Source organism: Papaver somniferum, chromosome 4, assembly GCF_003573695.1.
Source record: "Papaver somniferum cultivar HN1 chromosome 4, ASM357369v1, whole genome shotgun sequence".
Classification (NCBI taxonomy): domain Eukaryota; kingdom Viridiplantae; phylum Streptophyta; class Magnoliopsida; order Ranunculales; family Papaveraceae; genus Papaver; species Papaver somniferum.
The window spans coordinates 139,524,904-139,549,235 of NC_039361.1; positions in this window are offsets into that span (position 1 = coordinate 139,524,904).

The following is a 24,332-nucleotide window of genomic DNA, read 5'->3' on the forward strand; positions in this document are numbered from 1 at the left end:
TGAGCTTGAGTACTTCATATATAATGGACTATATATGTGCAATTTGTTAACTATGACCTAGTCAACCCAATGGACCATGCCTTGACCAAACAATTAACCGGGTTTTGACTAAACCCATCAACCAACTCAGTTCGAATTTGACCATTTGGACTCAGAAGTACATGAACGCCATTAAAGAGTCTCTGATACAAAAATCATTTGTGTCTACGAGGGACATACTTCCATCACTACGATTTCAACACCTTCTCTGCTTCCCTCCCTAAGATTAACCCTTTTCTTTCGTTTGTGACCGAATTGAAGGCCAGAGTCTTACAGATTGATCTCTCGAATCTAAAGTACTCATGTGCAGTACATTTTGTTTAGGGTTTGAGTTTGTTTCTCATCAACACACCCAATTTACTATTTTCAGCATAATTAGCTTTTACCCTACTACAAGAAGTTGAATTCATCTGAGGTATGTAAACTCAACATTTCTCTAAAGAAGTTCATTTCTAAAGAAAAAGATAGACCTCTACAGAAAAGAACAAGGTCTAAACAATCTATGAAATAGGGCATTAGGAATTCCGTACAAGAATTGTATGGTGTATATATTATTGTTCATCCCAACACAACTTAATTGTGTTGAAGGTGCATCTTGTCTCATGTGCCTGGCTTCAAAGAGACAAGAGTTAAGCACAAATAAGGCTTTAGGAAAAGAAATTTTTTGTTTTTGTTTTCTGGAATTCTGTTGATCTTTTCATATCATAAATTGGCATTGAAAAGATTTTCCCTTTTTGATCATTGAAAGAGGGTTAAAATCGACAATTCTGCCTTCTTTAAGGTTAAGAGTTGGTCGTACGTGAATCCTACTCTGTGTATAGGTTTCATAACCCTACATTCTTTTTTCCTTCCCTGAAAACTCTTTTTATCACAAGATTGCTTGTAGAGCTTTAATTGTGTATTTCTCTCACAATTCCATATTGATAGAGACTCCAAGCATCATATCTTCTGATGGAAAAGATGTTAATATGATTGTTAAACCATCAATCATGAAGGAAAAAGATAAATCTCATCCTCTACAACTTTACAGAGAAAAAGGACGAATATGAAGAAACCAAGGACTATCCCCTCCAATCTTCAGAAGTTTTCTGGTGTTCTTGAAGAGTTGAAGGAAACAAGGAAGGAGATTCAATAAATAAAGGCTACTGTTTTGAGAACTCTTGAAATTCAGAAGGCCCTGGTTCGGCATCAGTCTAGAAGGTTCATTGGAATTGACTCCTTTCTTCATGAACCTTATATTCAAATGTCTGTTGACGACAAAGAGTTAGGGGACGACAAAGAATTTTTCAAGAATCTTAATGTATAGGTAACTTCTTATGAGAATTTATTCTTGTGTTTAAGAAGGATAACTAGGGTTTGGAATAACATATATTGTGATTTCTTATAGCTATTGCCAACGATTTTCATCTTGCAATGCTTTAGGTTTATTTATTTAAATTCTAAGTTATTTAGAAGATGATTTTGCAGTATTAATCTTTATGGTTTTTTATATTACAAAAAATTTATGGGATATGTGTGTTTACGTCCTTGACCTATGATTGTCCCATATATGTCAAAAGTTAAGTCTATTATGTCATTATGCAAATATTGATAAAAGATAGAATGAACTTTTATATATTCCGCAGTATTGATCTTTCCTTGATCCACTTCTATGTGAAAGTAGTGTATGGCTCCATAAGTTTTCTTATGTTGAGCATTTTCGATTAAATTAATCATTAAGGTTCCTTTATGGTTAATTTAATTGAGTTTACTAGATATAAATTCATGTTTCATGTGATTTGTTAATGTCCAAAGAAATCATTCTTTTCTCGTAAAAGTAAGGTCTCTCTTGTTGCTCTGTCGGGAATGTCATTTTATGGGGGAGAGTTCTTAATTGACTTGTGCTTAATTGCCAAATTTTTATCGGGAGTACGACTGTGGAATATTGTACGAGTTATCTTGTATCTTTATAAACTCCTTGATGAATACACTAAGTTTCGACTATGTGAAATCATCGAAACAAAGTTGATGTGTTCTCTTTTAGTCATGAAGTGTCTCTATGAGAATTTCATTATGATCCAGTTAATTTTCGTACCTTTGCCAATTTATATTGACAAAAATGGGGAGAATTATTTCGTACTTCACACTACATACATATGGTTTATGGATCATTACGCAAGGGGGAGTGGTTTTCATTGTGAGATGAAGTATTGACTAAGGGAGAGTGATACATATCACCGTAGTATTATTGTCAAAGTTGTGATACAATTGAAATTTGATGATGTGTAATAATACTACGAAACTGTATAACAATAATTGAGAACATCTGTTTTCTTATTATTATGGCTACGGATATTCAACAACTATGATGCTGAGTTGAACACGTTTAGAATCACTGAAGTACTTAGAGTAGTGAAGAATTCAAGGAATGTTGAAGAGCCAGAAATCCAGCGTGATGGATGAGAAGCTACAAAGTTATTTATTTTGTAATCCATATGTATTTATAATTTTGTCACTAAAATTAACAAAGAAGGAGATTGTTAGAGCACTGCTCGGTCGAACTCGCAAGCGTTTCTATCTCAAGCTTGTTTGTCAAGTTTAGTTGATCAAACTATATACTTGATTTCTAGTCTACTTATAGCTATGTCTCGTATTATGATATAATGTGTAGTTGAGCTTTAGACTTCATGGCTTTCACCAATTGAAGACGAAGATCTACTGAGGATCTTGGAGGAACTTCATCAACAAAAGGTATGTGGAGACTAAAACTTATCTATCACTCAGAAGTCTATTATCTTATATCTCCTATTGAGACTAAGTCGTACAGTTATATAGACTTTTACATTATACGCATTTGATATTTCGAGTTGAGTTTAACTCGCTTATATCTTTCTCGAAATATGTGTTGGAAAGTGTTTTGTTTTAACTACATTCATTATTATTCTTAACGAGTTTAGTTGGAAACAATTTATTTGTTGTAAACTAAATAATGAGTCAAAAGATGATCATGTGAAAATCTCCTTGTAACATCTTACATGATTTGTGTGAGACAGTCATTTGATGTAGACTCGGAATGTTTCGTATTGATCATTTGATCACTTGAAAATTACTTATAAGCTAATAGTTTGTGTGAGACAGCTATTATCATCTTCTAAGGATGTTTCAATGATTGAAATGTGAGTTTAGAACAAATAACCATTGTCTGGATATAACACAGTATGCATACCCGTATGCAAACTGTTGTAAGAATGATTCAGGTCTGGGAACCAATTATGCATACCCGTATGCGAACAGTTTTAACTTAAAAGTCCGAGAACCAAGTTTTCGTACCCGTTTACAAACTGTTTCACCTTAGTTCGGTCTGGAACGACAGTATGCGTAACCGTTTGCGAACTGTCGGAAAAGATCAAAGTCCGGAACTCTAGTTTGCGTACCCTTTTGCAAACTGAGTTAGTTTAAGTTCTAAAATCAGTTAAGTATGATTTCATACTCATGAACAAATACATTTATAAATTAAGGAATGCAATCTTTGCAAACCGTGGCTAAAATGTTCACGAACTGATTCTTTGAAACAATCTGAGAATATAAACAATCGAACAACTTTATGAGTAACACAATTAGATTCATTTGATTATCATTTGATCTAGAAGTGTTAAGATGAATGCGGTTAATACAAAAGTATTCATATGGTTAACTTCGGTTAAATATTGTTGAGCCAACTCAATATACACGTTTAAGTACGGTTACCCATATTTAAATGAAGGTATATTTCATTTGTATGTAAGAAGCTAAGACCATCTAAAGGTGGAGTAATATTGCTTTGTTTTTAAGAAAACTTAGCTTGAATCTTAAATCGGGATTTCATCTAACAGTGAATATTGATAGCTTTGTTTCAAAGCTATCAAACCCTGATTTTAATACTACATAAGGGAGAACTCTAGCAACTGGCAAACCTAATCCCCACACCTCTTGAGTGATAATAGTTGCGACTAGAGTCGATTCTCCTTTAACCTAGGTTTTTCCTAAAACCATTATAGGTTAACGACTTGAAGACTTCATCGGGATTCTGAAGCCAGACCCAACTATTTTATCTGTAGTTGCGCGTTCTGATCTTACTTGTTCTATTGTATTGAGTACTATCTTCTCTAATATTTGCTCGAGATTTATCTCCGATAGGTAAGATATAAAGAGTAATCACAAAGCTCTCCATCTCATTCTTTATGATTCCATAATAACTTGTTATACTACCATATGGTTAAGTTATTTTGAGGTGATTGATATTTATACGCTGTTCTTCGAGAATATAAGACCGGATTATCAATTGGTTCCTGTCACCTTGATTTAGCAAAATACGGAACAAAAACTCCATAGATATTTCTGTGGGAGACAGATTTATCTATCAGAATATACTTTTCTGTGAGAGACAAATTTGTTTATCAAGTCTTCGACTTTGGGTCGTAGCAACTCTTAGTTGTGGGTGAGATCAACTAAGGGAATCAAGTGCGTAGAGTCCTGCTGGGATTCAGAGGCGTAAAGAACGTGACTGTACCTTAATCAGTGTGAGATTGGTTAAGGATCAACTACATTCCAGTCCGAAGTTAACTTGTAGTATTCTATAATCTGTAACAGTTTAATACAGTGTGGTGTTCAAAACTGGACTAGGTCCAGGGGTTTTTCTGCATTTGCGGTTTCCTCGTTAACAAAACTTTTGGTGTCTGTGTTATTTATTTTTCGTATTATATTTTTATATAGTTGACATATCACAGGTTGTACGTAGTTCAATCAATTGCTAAATCCAACCTTTGGTTGTTGATTGACACTTGAACATTGGTTTTTGATACCATTCAAGTTATTTCTCATATAAATCGGGCTCACATATTTCTATGTGTTCGATTGCAGATTGTGTTGAGAAATTGAGATATAACTCTTGGATATATTTCCTTGATTGAGTCTGACTGTCTAGTTGATTCTCTTGGAATTATATTGGAGTTAATCCATAGAGATTGACGAACGAAATATTGGGTGTGGTTGTTAGACCCCCACTTTTTCGGAGCACCCAAATATGTACAAACGATCACTCAAATATGGACGAACGATGAAATATGAAGAGCTAAGGAAATTAAAACGTAATAGTGATAGAAATAAGGAAGAGGCGTCGTTGGGACCAAGTCCACTGGCTGGCCGGCCATGCGACGGTCGTGGATGGTCCCATGGCTCTCTAATTCCTTGTTTTATTAATTTTTTCCCTCATCTCTTGAAACTCCTTCGTTAGAGCAAAACTCCGAGCTTCCATATTTTCCAAATATCGCGCAACTCTCCCAAAAACCTAGTCCGACGACTATTAGGTTTTCTTTTTATCAATAATATATAAAATAATAAATAATAATATTAAAATAATATATTATTTAAATAGTTCAAAATAAAATATTTAACGCATGCGTGAGGATATATATGGAGACCTATGCAAAATAGGAAAGCGAAGCAAAATAATAATAATAATAAAAGAGAAAGAATAAGAGGTGCAGGGACCGGACACACCGGCTAGCCGACCATGCCCGGGCCGCGGCCGGTCCCACACCTCTCACTTTTCGTTTTTGTTATTTTATTATTATTTCTCCCACACCTCTAGAAACTCCCACTGTTTTGGGGGTAAAAATTGATTCTGCTGAAAATGGTAAATTGGGTGCCGCCGAGAATCGGATCTAAACCCTAAACAAATGTACTGCACATGAGTACTTTAGATTCGAGAGATCAAACTGTACAATTCTGGCCTAAACCAAGGAATGGCCGTTCCAGTCTTGCTTCGGTGACAAAATGAAGGAGAAGGGTTGATCTTAGGGAGAGTAGCAAAGAAGGTGTTGAGATCAGAATGATGAAGGTGCGGGTTTTTATGACTTGTATCAGAATGTAGAACCAGCTTGCCGAATGTAAGCTATATTTTCTTGGTGTTTTCTGGATATTTATGTTGACAACCGTTGTTGGTTGAACTAGGTTTAAAACCTATTTTATACAAGTCATAGTTGAACGCACCCTGATATCATAGGAAGTGGAAGTAGTTGAGTGATAGAGAAGTGGGGATCGTGTAAAATGTTGAAAACCACGTCCCTACTATGAGGGGAAGAACGGTCGGTTACACCCACTACTTCTCTGCTGCCTCTAACTGTTCGCCTTTCTTGACACTTTCTATAATGGGCGTGTTGCACGCAGCACACTGTAAACCGCCAGACCAATACCCTAATGAACATCCCCCAGTTTGTGACATGTTTGATGTATCGAGTATTTTATAGAAAAAGTGCAACACGTTGCTGAATGGGTCTTGTCTGCAAGACCTAATTATTCTGACCAATCACGCACAAGTGATAAGCACGAAAGTGCGACGCATTTCACCCATAATTACATTAGCTAGGACTCATTTTATCACTAATAATCTTGTTTTAAGTCTTTTCAAGGAAATAAGCTCTTATGGAAAAAGTTGCTCGAAAAGTTGTTTTTGAACCCCCGAATGAGTGTTAAAAGCGTTCCAGAGATGTATTGGAAACACCTCAGGAAAAGTATTAAAGGCACCCCCAAAAAGGCGTTAAAGGCACTCTCATTTTGGATAAGGACACCCCCAGGCATCCCAGTTGTTAAAGACGCCCATGTTTTGGATCATGGCACTTCATCTTCAACAATTCAAATTTCAGTTTTGGCGGGAAAATGACAGCATAATTAGGGTTTCAGTTTTGGAGGTGTTTGGGTGAGACAAAATGTCTAAAATCAAATGGGTTTGTTCCTAGGACCTAAACAAAGCTGGTATGAGTCTTCGTTTCAATAAAAATTGTCTAGAACGGTCGACTTGAAGCAAAACATAAAACATACTTTTGGCGGAAAAGTGAGCAGCTACAGGCGAAGTTTCCTGGTGCAGATTTAATCCAATTTTGAGGTGACTCTTTCACGGAAATTGGTTTGTAATGAGGTTTCTTACCTAAACAGGGTTGGTAATAGAGTTAAAAATTGGAAAGAAGGTAGGACTTCAAGAGATTTCGATAAACATGAAAAGTGATAAATATTCTGTGGGATTTTATGGATTTGATTTGGAAGTGTTTTAGCGAGATTAAATCGCTGGAATTCTTTGGGAAGGTTTGTTTGGGCTTAACAGGCGTCATATAGGTATTGGGTTCGATTAAGTTTGGCTGGATAACTCAAGTCGAAGAAAAACAGGATACGGGGATATCTCGAGTATTCCACAAGTTAGTTGAGATATTTCTGGAGGATCTCATGTGTTGCGGAGAGTTATACTCAATAAACATACGTGTAGCATCGTACTGGGAGTGTGCTGAGTTGTAGAAGACGCATGAAGAAGCAAGCAAGGAAAGAAATTCCCGAGTATATTTTTATTTGTTGTGGAGTTATGACGATATATTGTGGAGTAATTATGAAGATTTTTGAAGACCTGTGAGTATAAATAGAGTTTCCTGAGAGCAGAGAAGATCATCGAGTGATAAGGGTGAAGAAAAGAGGGTTGCGGAGGAAGAAGAATAAGAATAACATCGACGCCTATTGAATGTCGCAGAGAATTGTCGCTCATAAACAGTACTCGTAACATTCAGTTTGGCATGCTTATTTTGAATTTGCAACAACTCTTGTAACGGTGACTTCTGTAATGCCAATACAGCGTTACAGATTCATTGTATTATTAGTTTTCTTCAATAAAAACACCATTTGAGCTATGAATTATATTTTAGAGTGTGTTTTCATCATGATAAGCTAAACCCCAACACTGGGTCGACGGAGGAAGCCGAACTTCATACATGAGTGAATTTGTTTTATTTTCTATATGACTTTTGCACTAATTAAAATAGAATTATGATTTGAATTAATTAGTTATCATTTTATTTGATGGGTCATGCTTGCTTAGATGTTTGATGTCCCATGCTTACGATTTATAACTAATATTTTGAGAATCTACCTTAGCAAAAATAAGATTCCATGTTGTTTTATTTATTGAGCGATAATTATTGAGAATACGTAATTGAGCCTTATGTTATGAATTCGGTGAACTCCTCGTCCCAGTAACTCTCGCTTTTATTAAATATTTAAATTTAATCTTCACAAGTCTTAGAGTTCGAATACTATTTACAACAACAAATTAAAAAATCACATCAGCAAGCTAGGCGGCGGGTAGTCATATGTGACAAGTCGAGTTGTGAGACTTGCCGCAAGAAATAGCATGTAACACTCTTAAGTTGAATGAATAAGTTATTCATGAAATCGGTATTTATTGGATATCGTTTCCAATCGATGCATGTAAAGTATCGTTTTTAAGCAAGCAACTCAAAATAATCGATGCTCATGAAGTATCGTTGAATAGAGCCAGCCTGTCTTGGTTGGTCGCGAAACTTAATGTCTCAAAGGAGCGCGGCCAACCATCTTTGAGCAGCTTTCAGGAGCCGCTCGAGCAGGTCAAGGTGCAAGTCGATTGGCTCTTATGGAAGAGATAAGACCAGTGAGCACGATGACACCTTATTGGTCGCCCAAAATTAAATCTAAGCCGGTCAATTTGGCTAGCCAAGTTGGATGGCTGAGATGATTTGAGGCAGTTGCATACTGCTGTTGATTCAATTCAAGGTTTTTAAATCTGCGTGGCCGGTGCACCTTGACTGATCGGTTTGTGGCATTGCTGGCGTATTTGAAGTAATACGATTAGCCGGGGCTATTTTTGAGCCGCCCGTGAATATGATCGCACCTAGCCAGTTGCTTGAAATCAAATCTTGGCCGGTCGATTCGGCTAGCGAAGTTGGACGGTCGAGATTGCTTTGTGGCAGTTATATACTATCGTTGGTCGACCTTGAGGTTTTAAGGCCGTGTTGCCAACCTTCTTTGGATAACGGTTGGAAGTGCTAGTTGCTGGTTGTGAGCAATTCGATTAGCCAGGGCTGAAGGCAAGCCGCCAGTGAGCATACTGGTACTTCATTGGCCGACTAAAATTGGATCTGGATCGGTCGATTTGTCTTTCCAAGTTGGACGGCCAAGATCGTTTTGCGACAGTAATATGCTTCCGCTAACATAAATTAGGGTTTAAAAACTGTGCATCCAACCTTCTTTAAGAGATAGTTTTGAGACTCTGCTTGCAGGTTGGGAGAGCTTCGGTTGGCCGAAGTATTAGTGGGCCCACCAGTGTACATGATGGTGCTTGTCCGGTCGCGTTAGGAGGCGGCCAAGCTTGACAAATCTGACAGCCAAAAAGCACGGTCGCGATCGTTTTGAGACTGACATGGGCAGCCTATATTCGATTCCTTAAGGAATTAAGTGTCTCGACCAGCCAACTTCCAACTTTAATAAAAAGTGCAGGCGGCGCTTTTGGAGTGATTTGATTGGTCGATGAGAAAGAGGGCCAGCAGGCAGTAATATAAGGGGTGGCAGGTCGGCCTCGGGCAACGCCTTCTAGGGCAAACTGGCCGTCCAAGTGATGTGGCCGCTCCTCCTTTTGCTGCTTCCTTTATTTTCCGCAGTTTCTCTTTGTTTCTTGTTTTCCACTTTTGGTAGGATTTTGCTCATACTAGTCCATGGCGGATCGATTTCCTAGCTTGCTTAGGTTTGGTCTCGACCAATAGGGTTCGAGATATTGCGCAGGCCGCAAAAAAGACTTAATTTTTGTAAATTAATAAAATTAGGTTATAAAGATTGAATTTTGCGAGATGACACAAAATCAATCAATTTCTGGTGAATTTGTTGTGTTCATACAAAATCACTAATTATGTTTCAGAGGGAAGCATAACTTTGCGTGCCTCTAATTGAGTACTTCCATGCACATATTAATCCCGACATTTCGGGAATTTTATGCTACTCAGCTGCGAGCGAACATTAATTTTCATGTCATGTCAACATCAAGATCCGTCTGGGGAACATGACATAGAATAAATACTCGACATGCCATGCAATAGTGAGTAATGCATGTGGAAGATAAAATTTATAGAATATTTGGGATTGTTGCTACATGCACCATTCTGGATAAATTTTATATATAAATATACTGAAATGCTCAATACATATGTAAGTAAAGAGGTCTGGGCACTCATCACTTTTAAATGGCTCAGTTTCTTTGCAGAATGATGGCTCACTTGAACTAAAAACCACCATCAACATTGAGTCCCCTGCTTAGTATATAACAGTGACATTGTTGCGGGGTAAGCACTAGATGGTGATAGACAAAATGAAATTTTCAAGACAAAAGAAATGGAAGTTACCAGAAGAGTTGTATTTGGCTTTCAGCAATGGGGCCGTACAGCTAGTGGTCCTTGTATTAACGCGCTGCTAACTCAATCCACATGGCGCAAATATGGCAGTCGTGAGACCGATCAATTTTACCGGTGCACGAACCGAGAAGAGTTCCTTCTCCCTCTCGGATTTGGAAAATCCGTTTGCATAAAAGGGCGAGACGATTTTTTTTTTAATTTTATCTTTCGCTTGCTTCACTTTTGTATCTTCTTCTTTGGAAGTGTGCGTCCCTTGGACGTTGTCATCATCACTGGGAGCTCCAACTACCAGCTTAAAGGTAAGTGCATCTTGTTTTCCGTTTTTTTGTGTGTGAATGTGAACCCTAGCCTTAGGTGTAGCTTCCATGAACTTGAAAACTTATCCCAGTATGAATGATACTTCTTCGTTGGCAGTATCGTAGTGAGCCTCAATAGCAACATCAATAACAAAGTAATTAGCATCACTTAAGATCACCAGCAAGACGAGCAAATAATTCGAAGGTGAGTGCTACTGTTTTTTTTATTATTTTTTATTTTTTTGTAAAACCTAGTTTTAGGTTTTCGCCCGCGGGCATAATTCTCGCGGAATTTTTTTTTCATTTGCTCAAGCGGATGAAGGTCCCTACTCGAGCAGGTTGTGTGCGTATATCCCGCAGCCAAAGAAATTTTTTATTTTTTATTTACATGAATGTGTCTCCATTCACCATCCTCGCTGGCATGTGATCCCCATACTTCCTCATCCATGAGCTTCGACCATTAGTGATTACATCTAATTTTGATAAGAAGTTGTATGCATGATTCCCTCTTTTTAGTATGAAGTAGTGACTCTTTTCCCATTTTTCTTCATTGTAGATACTCAAAAGTGAACAATAACGCAAGGAATTCTTATTTGAATAAGATGTCACTTGGATATGTTTCTGCTGCTAAGCCAGGAAGTATGAATGACTCCAAAGATATGCCGAACACAGACGATGAATCCTTCACAGCGCCTTACTCAATTATGAGAACTCATCCCAGTCACATAATAACTCTCTTTACTGATTCGGAGAATCAAGAACTTGTTTCATCAATTTCCCCAGAGCGTATAATGAGGTTATGTCTCCAGAAGAACGAGTATCCAGCTTCTCTTATTGATTTTAAAATTTTCCATATTCCGTTGTGCTCTTATGATGGGTGGATGAGATATATGTTTAGTAACGATCATGTGAGGGACAACTTGAATAAAGCAAAAATCGTTGAAGCTGTCAAGGCGTCTGCAACACTTCACATTAGGAAGGATGTGTCAGGTTTGATTACTTTTATTTATTGATGGTGCATTCATACCCATACATCCATATGTAGATGGGAGAAATGACTATTACTTTGGAGAGTGTAGATGTTCTGCTGACCCTTCCAATCATAGGAAATCTTAACTTCGTCTTGTATGAAGAACAAGAAGTACTGTAAGCTACCCTGATTAAAAAGATAGAAGATTTTGACGCTGAGGATAACCTTTAAAAATGCTTCTACACTTGGTGGGCGTCAGAATGGTACCCCATGAAACCAAAGACGGGTCAGGTATTGAATGACATACTCAGTGTTGCTGCATTTTTATCCCTGTGGCTGTCTAGGGACGTTTTTGGCGATGGTTCTGGTACAAAGACAATAAGGCCAAAACTTGTTACTTTTTCAATAAGGCTGGCGCAAGGTGTGGCGCTACTTATAGGTAGCTTGTTTCTTGGATCCTTATATTCCCATCTGGATTCTCTAGCAGCAGATATGTATGCTTCCAATGGACACATGAAGATGGAATCACATATTCATATTGCATTTCTCCAAGCATGTTTGTGGGAGCACTTTGAGGGCTATGCTCATAATCCTTTAACTTCATTTTCTAACATATATGGAGGTGCCAGAATACTTCATTGGTTGAAAAAGCGCCCAAAACCTGGCCTAAGGCTCATTGGTTTCTTCGATAACGTGCATGTATTTAACTTTCTTCAATTGGCATCGGTTCATACATCTATGGTTCAACCACATACTTTTGTTTCTGTTTTGGGTACAACATTGCACTCGGATAACGAAGATTTGAGTATCGGAGAAGCCATATTCCTGCGAAGCTGCACACCTGGATATGTTCTATCTTTCTTCATGGAATCTTTTACTGTTAGTCCTTATAATATCGACAGAGCCGCTCGTCAGATGGGTTTTGACCAGGGAGTTCCGTTTTGTCATCCGTCAGCACCCTCAGATGACCTCTTGGAATCTATTTTGAACATGAGTGTTCATGTGACGAAGAGAAGTCTTCCATTATTACTTCCAGGAAGGAAACCAGTGGTAACTCCTAAATACAAAGATTCCTGACAGAAAGAGTTTCTTGATCTTCATAAGTTTGTACAGGAAGTTGTGATAGTTCCACGCGGCAAGCCTACTTATGAGATCTTGAAGAAACACAAGCTATTGAAGACGCTTCCTTCGAGTAAACGGAAACCCTCTGGTGAACCGGTTCAGGTGAGAGATCGTGTTTCTAAACAAAGCGGGTGCAGTCCCCTGGAGAAAGAAACTAGATCAAAGAGGCGTGCAAGTGGCATTCGAATGGCTTCGACAACTCCGGTTGTTTTTAATTCTTCGAATATGCAGGTACGTATACGTTTCTTCTTGACCAGCCGAATATTTAAGTATTTTGGAATGATCTTGCGGAACTCCCTTTTTTTTTTTGAAACTAGGGGATTGAGATCATGAACGCTTTTTCCAGGCTTGCACGCGGCCAAAACATGGCATCTCCAGAGGAGAAATCCGGTGATACTGAGTGTTTCAAAGGTGAAGATGAAGGATAAGAAAGTTCAGGATCCGGTGGTGACGAGAAAAGCACTTCTAAATATAGTAGTAGCGAATCCATCTCTTCGAATGAGCCAACAGATGAGTCGGTGAGTCTCCCACATGTTTTTCTTCTTGGATTACTTATTCTTTGATATGAAATAAATATTGAATTTGTGGTATTACAGAAAGAAACTGCACCTGGAGATAACCATGATATGAAGACTAATCACAATGAGGATGTTGCTGCGCATTCCAATGTAGACACCATATCTATGGCTGCGGGTGCACTTGTTTCCAAATAATCTTCTGAAGTTGAAGGAGCGCTAGTCGTACATTCTGCTGTAGGAGCTACCTTCAACCCTCCATTTGTTGCTCCCTTTGCAGATCATGTGTTAATTGGAGGATTCAGCGTACCAGCTAAGTATGCGGAGTTGTATACCCAAATATGGGAAAAGCATGGACACATCGCAACGACCAAGAAAATTAACAGTCGTGTTTCGTTGGTTAAACGCGTGGAGGAAACCCTATCTTCAATCCGTGATATGTGCAGTGTGACTGGACATACCGTTTCTGAAGAAGTAGTCTCAAACTGGAGTACCATCGGGACATGTGCGTGAACTTTGAGTTTAACGCCTCCTGACTCTGTAAGGGCTTTCCAAAATCCAAAATCCGCAAGCTGAAATGAACAAAGTTCCCTCCCTGGATCTCACTAATATGCATGAGGCATAGATCGAGAAGTTATCCCAAGAATTCAAGCTGAAGTAGGTTGCTCTCGAAAACATGAAGGACGCTTTCTCTAAGAAGAATGAGCTGTTGTTGGATGGTTTCCCTTGAATGCTTTTATTTTTCCGAACTTTCTCCTCTTAGTTTTTTTTTTGAAAGGCAAGAGAAGCCTCTTTTGTGATTTGATTTTCTGGTTTTGAACTAGTAGATGATTGCTTTGTGAGGATTTTGAATTGATTTATTTTTTAAATGATTCGTGAGTAATTTTTTGAAAGGAATGATACGTAGATCAACTAATAAGCTGAAATCCTAATTATGAATATGAGTAGCGCGATCAGTTTGGAGAAATCGTAAATATTTCATGAAAAGTGGAAATGCTATAGAAGAAAGGATGATATGATATTTTAGAATAATCCGGTCGTTGGCTTTTATTATTAATATGGACTGACGTATGTGTCTAGTCCCCAACAAATTTCAAAACCTTTGTATGTGTAGACGATTTTTAAATGAAGCTTACTTGTTCACGAGACCTTCCAACAAACAAAACTGGACTTTCCCGGATAATTGCTTCAAATCCAAGTTCATTGCATGAGGCATCTTTAACAATGAGAAGTCCCCAGCCGGAATTTGTTGCCTTTGTTAACACACATGTTGGCCTGTAGAAAAATGGGGAACCTCCGGTTAATAGACGTAATTCTCCCGAGTTAATTTTTTCCTGGACAATGCGTTTCAGGCCATTGCATTCACTGGTAGGATGATGGATGAATCTGTGATAGTGAAAATATCTTGAATCTAGCATTTCTTGATCAGTTGGCGGGAGTCATGATAAGCACGTAATCGCGACATTTTATACCCACATTTATATTAGCCAGGACTCTATATTTTTACTAATATCATTACTTTAGTGTTTTTTAGAAAGTACAAGTGAATTGGATCACCCGGTAGAATAAATGGTCATATAAAGCTAAATAGCGGTTGCGACGAAAATAACAAATAGCTGGCCTGGTATCTCCGTATTTCACCAGCATGGAATCATTTCACGGCCAGAGAACAATAGACTGTGTGGCACAAGGAATCATGAGAAGCCCATTATAGCTTAAACAGATAGTAGAGAACGTGTCCATTTGTACAACCACAATCAGTGGTGTTCATCTCTTATTGAAGAAAGTGAGAAAGTGAGGAGTAATGGGTTTGAAGCAGCTGCGTCACCGATTCTTTATGTCGCAATTTCATGGATCCAAACAGAGATATGGGGTCGATATTCTGTTCATCTCTTGACGAGTTGAAGTTGAAGCAACATCAACAGGCAATGGTGATATGGGATTCAAGGTGAAGACTTGGGTCATATTTGAGCTGAATTGTATGCCGGTGGTAATGGAAGAATCATTTGATGGTTTCGTTGGCAGCAGTGAGACAAGGCAGTGATGGATATATGTCCTCAATCTGGTTGATTATGCCGTTGGGTTTGCTGTGTACGAATGGAGATGGAAGATTGAAGTTAGTGATGACCGAATTCAGGCATGAATGGTTTTTACTGAAAGTTCCCAATGAAGAGTGGTGATTCTCTCGAGTTCCCTACAGAAACAAAGAAAGAGTGGAGACGTTCTTTAACTACAACATGGTGATTTCTGCCGATGGAGTTTGGTTGGCAGATGTTAGCTAGATGAAGCTGAGACGTAAATGGAGAAATGAAATTGCGAAGAAGTAAAGGTGCTCGTTTGTAGTTTGGGTCCGGATCTTGGCTGATCCGAGTTAAGAAGAATGACTTGGTCTGGATATCAGTGTTACGTACAAACTGGTGGAAATGCTGATGCTATGGCTGCTGCGAGTATGCGAATGATTAAGAAGGCTGCATGGGAAGTGATGGCATCGAACCGCCGATACTCGAATGGAGATGGCAGTGAAACAATGAGCTGGTCGACTGGTAATTGTCGAGAAGGTTCAGTAAACGGAAATTGCAGTTGTTTTTTCCGTACAGTGGTAGATGGTTGCAGTCGGAGTTGGTTGGTTCGGAAATGCAGTTCAAGGAAATAGGAGATGTAGGGTCTGTGTGTTGAGAACCGGTGAAGGTGGTGTTGTCGTAGTTCGTTTGGTGGCTGGATAAAAGAACATCAAGCTATTGTGTACCCAAGTGGAGAAGATGAATGGCAGTGATGTTTAGATGGGTCTTGTACCGAGAATAACATCATACTGTGCTCAATATTGAGAAATGAAGATGAACTAGGTGCAATCCGTGGAGGAATTTATGCTGTAGCCGAGACGGACAGAGATGAAGCGCCTAGCCTGAATAGTCGCTGGGGTTGTTTACATGACTAGAGGGAAATGAGTAGAAAACGAATTGGTGCAGTGAACTGAGCTTGAGAAGAATAGAAGTGAGTTAGTTTTCCGGTGAATGGTAGTGATGCTGATGGCAGCAAAACAAAGAGTAGATAGTTGAGCTGTTATTACCAGTGGTAGCTGAGATGGAGAGCTCGCGGTCGTGGTGCTTAGGTGGCCAGGGAGAATCGATTTTGCAGGTTGTGGCCAGATCTGGAAGGTGCTGAGATGCCGGTGTTGAGAGGCTGCGTATTGGGAGATGTTGGATTACATGATGCGGCTGGCCTGTGTGCCGCTACTGAAGTTTGATGGATATCTTAGCTGTGGCCAAGTAAATAATTAAATGGTCCAGGCAAGCGGTGAAGCTTAAAGTTGGAAGCTGCGTTCGGGTCATTGGGCTGGGCCTTGGAAGCTGTCGCTAGGTCTTGACAGAACTTATTCTTAGCACGAGTATGTATCAACTGAGAAGAAGAAAGAAAAAGGGGGGAGCTGGAGGCGGCTGCAGAGCCAAAATATTGAAGAGAAGGATTCGTGATTCTCTGCTTTCTGGTTTGCAAGTCTTGTATTTTTTCTACCGATTAGCAATTGATTTCTCTTTTAACATGTTTATGGCTTTTGAGAAAGCCATGTCTTGCTAATAGTTTTTTAACATGGTTTTTATGGTTGAAGCTACTTGGGGTTTAGACTACTTTTAATTGAACTGAATAATGAAGCAATAGACCATTATGATTTGAATTGATTGATTTTTGATTATTGTTTATTGATTAATTGGAAAATGAGTTGTTGCATTGCCGGTTCTAGAAACTTTTACTCGTAATTGATAGTTTTACAAATATTTTTGGTCTCAGTGTTTGATAGTCCATACTTGGATTAAATTCTTTGATGGGTTATGTTTAGAATAGTCAAATAATATTTGTGAATTAGTATTTAGTTTCGTGTAATTTTCTCACTGATGCAATTTGATGGTGTATGCTTGGATTTATTCTTTTGATGCATCATGCTTAGGGTATACTAGTGACATTTGCGATTCTATGCTTATAATAGGTGATGTCAATAGAACGAAAGATAAACAAATATTCATAATTATGTTTCATTTCAGTAATTGAATAGAAATATTGGTGGATTCCATAAAACTTTGGTTACCGACTCTCACATTCTTGGTTACGTCTTTGTTATTTATTATTTCATTTTGTCCGAATTTCTGAAAACTCTCAAAAACATCATATTGTTGATTACTTAGTTTTTGGTATTAGTTGGTAGAGTATTTCACACCCTCGTGGGAACGACCTGTACTTGCCATTGTCTACTAGTTAGACGCTGTGCACTTGCAGTATTTTATTGTAGGTTTCCGAGCCTACCAAGTTTTTGGCGCCGCTGCCGGGGAGTGGTTGCAAAATACTCTCTGATTGATATCTTTTTGTACATAATTTTATTTTGTTTTTCTTTTAGATTTCTTTTGGTTCTTTTTACGCATTTTGTTTGATTTTTTTTTAGGTACCTTAGCCTGAAGTGCTGTGGGCGAAAAGAAAGTATGCACTCACTAAGCTTATGCAAGAGCGACTTGGAAGATCTATTAGAGGTTTTCTTAGCTAATTTTGGGTATGATTTTGATGATGATAGTGTTATTTGTGAAGTCAATGCGTTGTTAGACTCCACACCGCTACTAGACAAGAATAAATGGAAGCCCAAGATAGAACCTCTAGCTTTGCCTGAGTCTCCGACTTTGATCCGTAAGCCAATGTCTGACCTAGTAGGGTGATGTGATTTGTAGATAGTGGTAAAAGTGGTTCGATTCTCAGAATTGTGAAGGATATTAATTAGACTTAAATTCTAATATTAAAATAGAAAACTCACTAAAAATTATAGCAAACTCAATCAAAGATGATATCAATACTAAAAGAAACACTGAGGCTAAGATCCCACTATTTTTCAAGTTCAAAGTGATTAAACCAATACTTATATTTATGCAATTTTCTTGTTTAATTTGATTCTAAAATATTGCAACAAGTAGATTTTCAAAAGTAATAATTGTAAATACCAAGTATGAAGCATCAAAAGTCTTAAAACTAAGCATACTCCATCAAAATAGATCACAATCACTCAAATAAAAACCATATTCAATAATAGTTCAAGGCAAATAATCAAATAATTATTGCAAATAAAAAGATAAAATAGAATGTACCACTTTTTGTTGGAAAAATAGCTTCCTCTATCGCCTAGAAATGGGGTTTAGCTCCTCATATTAATCATGATCTCAAAATATGTGTTTGTTGCTCAAAAGATGATTAAAAGAGTGAAAAGTAATAGCACAGACTGTTTGCAACAGTGTATTGGTGTTGCAAAACAGCTGTTACAATGGAACTGTTACAGAAAAACTGTTTCTTTGTCGCTGATTTTAAGACCCTAGAATACGACTGCCCTGCACAGCTTAATGTTATTCAGCTGTTAAACAACGACACTGTTCTGCGACTGTTTACCGTGCGTCAATGTTCTTCGCGTTCTTCTTCTTCTTCTTCAGCAGCAGCAGCAGGAGAAACAGAGTTTGGTAAAGCTCTGATTTCTTCTTATCTGGCTCTCCTTAGGTTCCCAAACTCTCGACACCTCTTCTATATGACCCAAGACATCTATTTATATCAAAAATACCGATTAAATCTCTCCCAAATCTTCCAAAATCTCTTTCCTTCTCTTCACGGCCAAGTTACGGCAATTTCTTGTTTTAGAATTTCTACGCGTTTCTGAGCTTTCCTTTTTATTCTAAACTCTTCCTTAGATAGATAAAATCTTTGGGAAGGTTTACAGCGCTTTAATCTCTCTAAAATTCCCTAAAACAGGTCACACACGTGACTTTCCATATTTTCTGTTGTGAGAAAAATCCGTCGATTGAGCCCAGTCTAATCGATTTAAACAACGATATCAGTTTCCTAGACCCATAAGGAGTCTATCCTATGAAAATCAGAGGTTTAATCGACCTCAAACTCCTCCAAATCACGATTGCCAAAACTGTTCTTCACTGCACTATTTTCTCGCCAAAAACCCAATTTTTGAAATGTTGAAGATGGTTGCCCCTTATCCAGAGTAGGGGTGCGATTAACAACTGCCTGGAAATGGGATGCCCCTTAGTAATTAGGTTACCCCTTATCCAAAGTGAGAGTCCGAATACCAAATGTCCTTCGGGTGCTTTCCGACAACTTTTCGAGCCAATTTTTTCCAAAAATGTTTGTTGGCCAAAAATACTTACAAATAAATAAACACCATAATAAGTACAAAAATGAGCCATAATAATATATAGAATCGAGACAAATCGGACACAAAAATGTGTCTATCAAATACCCCCAAACCTATTATTTGCTAGTCCTCGAGCAAAAATAAAATAGAAATAAAATCCTAACTCACTGTCGCAGGCATCGTCGATTGCATTTAGCGTATGCAATAAGACTTTAAACCCCTAGGTGTCCCTAGTGGCGGAGTGTTGTCTCCGGAGAGCTTACCAGAGGTATACCCACAAAACCTTTATACTCCAGACCCTAGCTATCTACACAGAACCTTGGAAGGCACTAAAGAATCTCCTTGGTTGGCATACTTATTGACTACAGGAGGAAGTACCCTGATGCGAAATTCCAATTGTTGTACACGAGTTTGCACTCAAGCATACTAAAATTCATATGAAGTGACAGAGCTCTACTCAGATAGTCGCACTATGGACATCAATATCCGGAGTCAAAACTAATCACATGGATAGATCAAGAAGATGGATATAGAAAAACATAGATGGTTTTGATGTTTACTAGGTGAACGGTGTTTCTCATATCTGTCTGAAGGCCTCCGCCAAAATGAACCTATCCTAATGGACTGAGATCCGTTCTGACGAATATCAACACACTGGCATATACAAGGGTACCAGTGGTCGATAATCCTAACTCTAGGTCAACACAACTGGCATATACAAGGGTTCCAGTGGTCGACTTTATTGAATTTATTCCAGTTGGTCTGGTCTGGTCTTTTTTTTTTTTTTTTTTTTTTTTTGTATCTCAATCACTCTAATTCACCCTAGCATTGGTAACAACTTGAATCGTGAGCCCCACCTAATCACTTAGAGAAACATAGTTTAAAAAAAAAAACAAAATAAAAACAGAAGTGAAAAGGACTCAACGAGATATGGTGAAACTATCATGTTATTTCTAACACCTGAGCTCTGTGCTTTTATGAATAGACTCTTTAGATGTTGCCATCTAGTCAGATTGGTTCCTCAACTCCTACAACCAAAATGCTTCCATCCACTTAGATTGGTTAGTGCCATCCTTAATAGGGATAAATTTCTAGGCTCTGGAGTTTATTTATTGCAACGAAAAGGTAACAAAAAGTTCTACCCCACCCCCAAACTTAAATCTAACATTGTCCTCAATGTTTCTAATCAAAGAAAGTACCAAAAATATAAGTAACATGAGGAAATAGTAAAGAGAGAAGTCGGAAAGATAGTACCTGGGTGAAGTGTAACCAAAAACCTACAAAAATATTATACAACATACAAAATCGCCTCGATGGTCAATCAAGGTAAACAGGGTCCTCCAGAGGGACCTCCTCAACATCACCTGTAGGAAAAGGCTCTAAAAAGGGCTTCAATCGCTGACCGTTAACCTTCGAAGAACTACTACCATCTGGTGTCTCAATCTCAACAGCGCCATGAGGAAAACAGTACGGACCACAAAAGGACCGGTCCACCGAGAGCGCAACTTCCCGGGGAATAGATGCAAACGAGTGTCATACAGAAGAACTTTTTGACCTGGAGAAAATGACTTTCGTAAAATATTCCTATCATGCACAAGTTTCATTTTGTTCTTATACTCCTTAGCACTATCGTATGCATCTCTACGAATCTCGTCCAACTCATTGAGCTGGAGCTTTCTTTGAGCTCCTGCCTTGTCAAGTGAAAAGTTTAAGTTCTTAATAGCCCAATAGGCTCGATGCTCTAACTCAACAGGCAGGTGACATGCCTTGCCAAACACTAAACGATAAGGTGACATTCCAATGGGTGTCTTAAACGCAGTACGGTAAGCCCATAAGGCATCAGTAAGCCTCGACGACCAGTCTTTCCTATTTGGATTAACTGTTTTCTCTAGAATACGTTTAATTTCCCTATTGGAAACCTCTACCTGACCACTAGTCTGAGGGTGATATGGGGTTGCTACTTTATGGGTAATACCGTATTGTTTCATTAAAAGAGAAACGGTCTATTACAAAAGTGTGAACCTCCATCACTAATTATAGCTCGCGGCGTACCAAAACGTGTAAGTATATTCTCTTTCAAAAACTGGACTACGACCCTGTGGTCATTCGTTTACACGGAACCGCCTCAACCCACTTAGACACATAGTCTACAGCGACAAGTATGTAAAGATAACCAAACGAAATAGGAAATGGACCCATAAAATCAATGCCCCACACATCAAAGACCTCAATCACTAAAATAGGGTTCAAAGGCATCATATTTCTACGGGAAATGGTTCCTAACTTCTGGCAACGCTCACAAGAAACACAATGACTATGGGAATCTTTAAACAACGAAGGCCAGTAAAATCCACACTGCAAAATCTTAGCAGCAGTCTTCTTAGCACTAAAATGACCCCCACATGCATGTTCATGACAAAAGGAGATAATACTAGACTGGTCACTCTCAGATACACATCTCCTAATAATCTGGTCCGGACAATACTTAAACAGATAAGGATCGTCCCAAAAGAAATGCTTAACCTCGGCTAAAAACCTAGAACGATCTTGCTTACCCCAATGTTGAGGGGTTCGACCAGTAACAAGATAATTCACTATATTTGCATACCAAGGTGATTGGGAAACAGAGAACAATTGTTCATCAGGAAAGCTATCCCTTATAGGAAGGGAATCACTAGGGGAACTAACAACTAGCCTAGACAAGTGATCTGCTACTACATTTTCTGCACCCTTTTTGTCTCTAATGTCTGGGGAAAATTCCTGTAACAATAGGATCCATCTAATCAATCTAGGTTTGGTATCCTTCTTAGATAAAAGGTATTTCAAAGCAGCATGATCTGTATAGATTATGATCTTAGAACCTAATAGGTAGGACCTAAACTTATCCAAGGCAAACACGATGGCTAAAAGTTCCTTCTCGGTAGTTGTGTAGTTCATTTGGGCATCATTCAGAGTTTTGCTAGCATAATAAATCACATGAAGTAATTTGTTTTCTCGTTGTCCTAAAACGACGCCTATAGCATAATCTGAAGAATCACACATAATCTCAAAGGGTAGGTTCCAGTTAGGTGCCTGGACTATCGGGGCAGTAGTGAGTAAAGTTTTAAGCTTCTCAAAAGCCTCTAAACAAGCATCATCAAAGACAAACTTAACATCTTTTGCAAGCAAATTGCAAAGAGGTCTAGAAATCAAGCTAAAATCCTTAATGAATCGACGGTAAAAACCTGCATGCCCTAGGAATGACCTAATATCTTTTACGGTTTTTGGGACCTGTAAAGTCTTAATAAGGTCAACTTTGGCTTTGTCTACCTCTATACCCTTTGAAGAGACGATGTGCCCTAATACAATTCCTGATTTAACCATGAAATGGCATTTTTCCCAATTAAGCACTAAATTTTTTTCCTTACACCTAGTCAACACTAATGTCAAATGATGCAAGCACTCATCGAAAGATGAACCAAACACTGAAAAATCATCCATAAAGACCTCTAAGAACCGTTCTACCATATCAGAAAATATGCTCATCATACAACGCTGAAAAGTTGCAGGGGCATTACATAGCCCGAAAGGCATGCGTCTATACGCAAAGGTACCAAAGGGACAGGTAAAAGTGGTTTTCTCTTGGTCTTCTGGGGAATAACGATCTGATTATAACCGGAGTAGCCATCTAAGAAGCAATAGTGACTATGTCCAGCTAATCGCTCTAGCATTTGGTCGATAAAAGGAAGGGGAAAGTGATCCTTCCTTGTGACCTTGTTCAATTTCCTATAGTCAATACACACACGCCATCCCGTGGTCACTCGGGTTGGGATTAATTCATTATTATCATTCTGGACTACAGTGATACCTGATTTCTTGGGGACAACCTGAACAGGGCTGACCCACTTACTGTCTGAAATTGGGTAAATAATACCCGCATCTAACAACTTAAGCACCTCTTTTCGAACTACCTCTTTCATGTTAGGGTTCAGTCGACGTTGCATCTCCCTAGAAGGTTTGGAGTCTTCCTCTAAATGAATCTGATGCATACACACAGTAGGACTTATACCCTTAATGTCTGCTATAGTCCACCCTAAAGCTTCCTTATTGTCTTGAAGTACATTTACTAGCCTACTTTCCTGATCACTATCCAAATTGGAAGCTACAATCACAGGTAAAGTCTCAGATGGGCCTAAAAACACATACTTTAGAGTATCGGGTAGTGGTTTAAGGTCCAACTTTGGGGGCTCTTCTAAAGAAGGAATTAGGGTAGTCTCAGAAATTGGTAACGGTTCGAACCTAGCTTTCCATCTATCAGTGTCTAACACAGGGGTAGAATCTAATAGAGCATTCACCTGTTCAATAGTGCTATCGTCGTCAAAATATAAACCAAAATGGGATAGACAACTTTCTAATGGGTCTTCATACAAGATGTTTGGTAATGACTCCTGAACTAAGGCTTCTATCATGTTCACTTCCTTAACACATGCGTCATCTAGCTCGTGAGGTTGCTTACTGACATTAAAAATTTTCATCTCCATAGTCATGTTACCAAAAGATAAACTCATCACACCATTTTGACAGTTAATGATCGCATTAGACGTAGCTAAAAATGGGCGACCTAAAATCACAGGTATCTGGTTCTCTGGGTCAGGGACAAATTAGGTATCTAGGAACAGGAAATCCACTAGATAAATAAACTTGTCGACCTCAATAAGAACATCCTCGATAACACCTCGAGGGATTTCAACAGACCTATCAGTTAACTGCAGTGTCATCTGAGTAGGTTTCATTTCACCAAGTCCTAGCTGTAAGTATACATGGAATGGAAGTAAGTTCACACTGGCTCCTAAGTCAAGTAAAGATTTTTCTACCCGGAAGTTACCTATTGTGCAAGAAATGGTAGGAGAACCTGGGTCTTTGTACTTTGGAGTTGTGGTGTTCTGAATGATTGAACTTACGTGACTAGCTAAAAAGGCTTTCTTATGGAAGCTAAATTTTCGTTTTCGCGTACACATATCCTTAAGGAACTTGGCA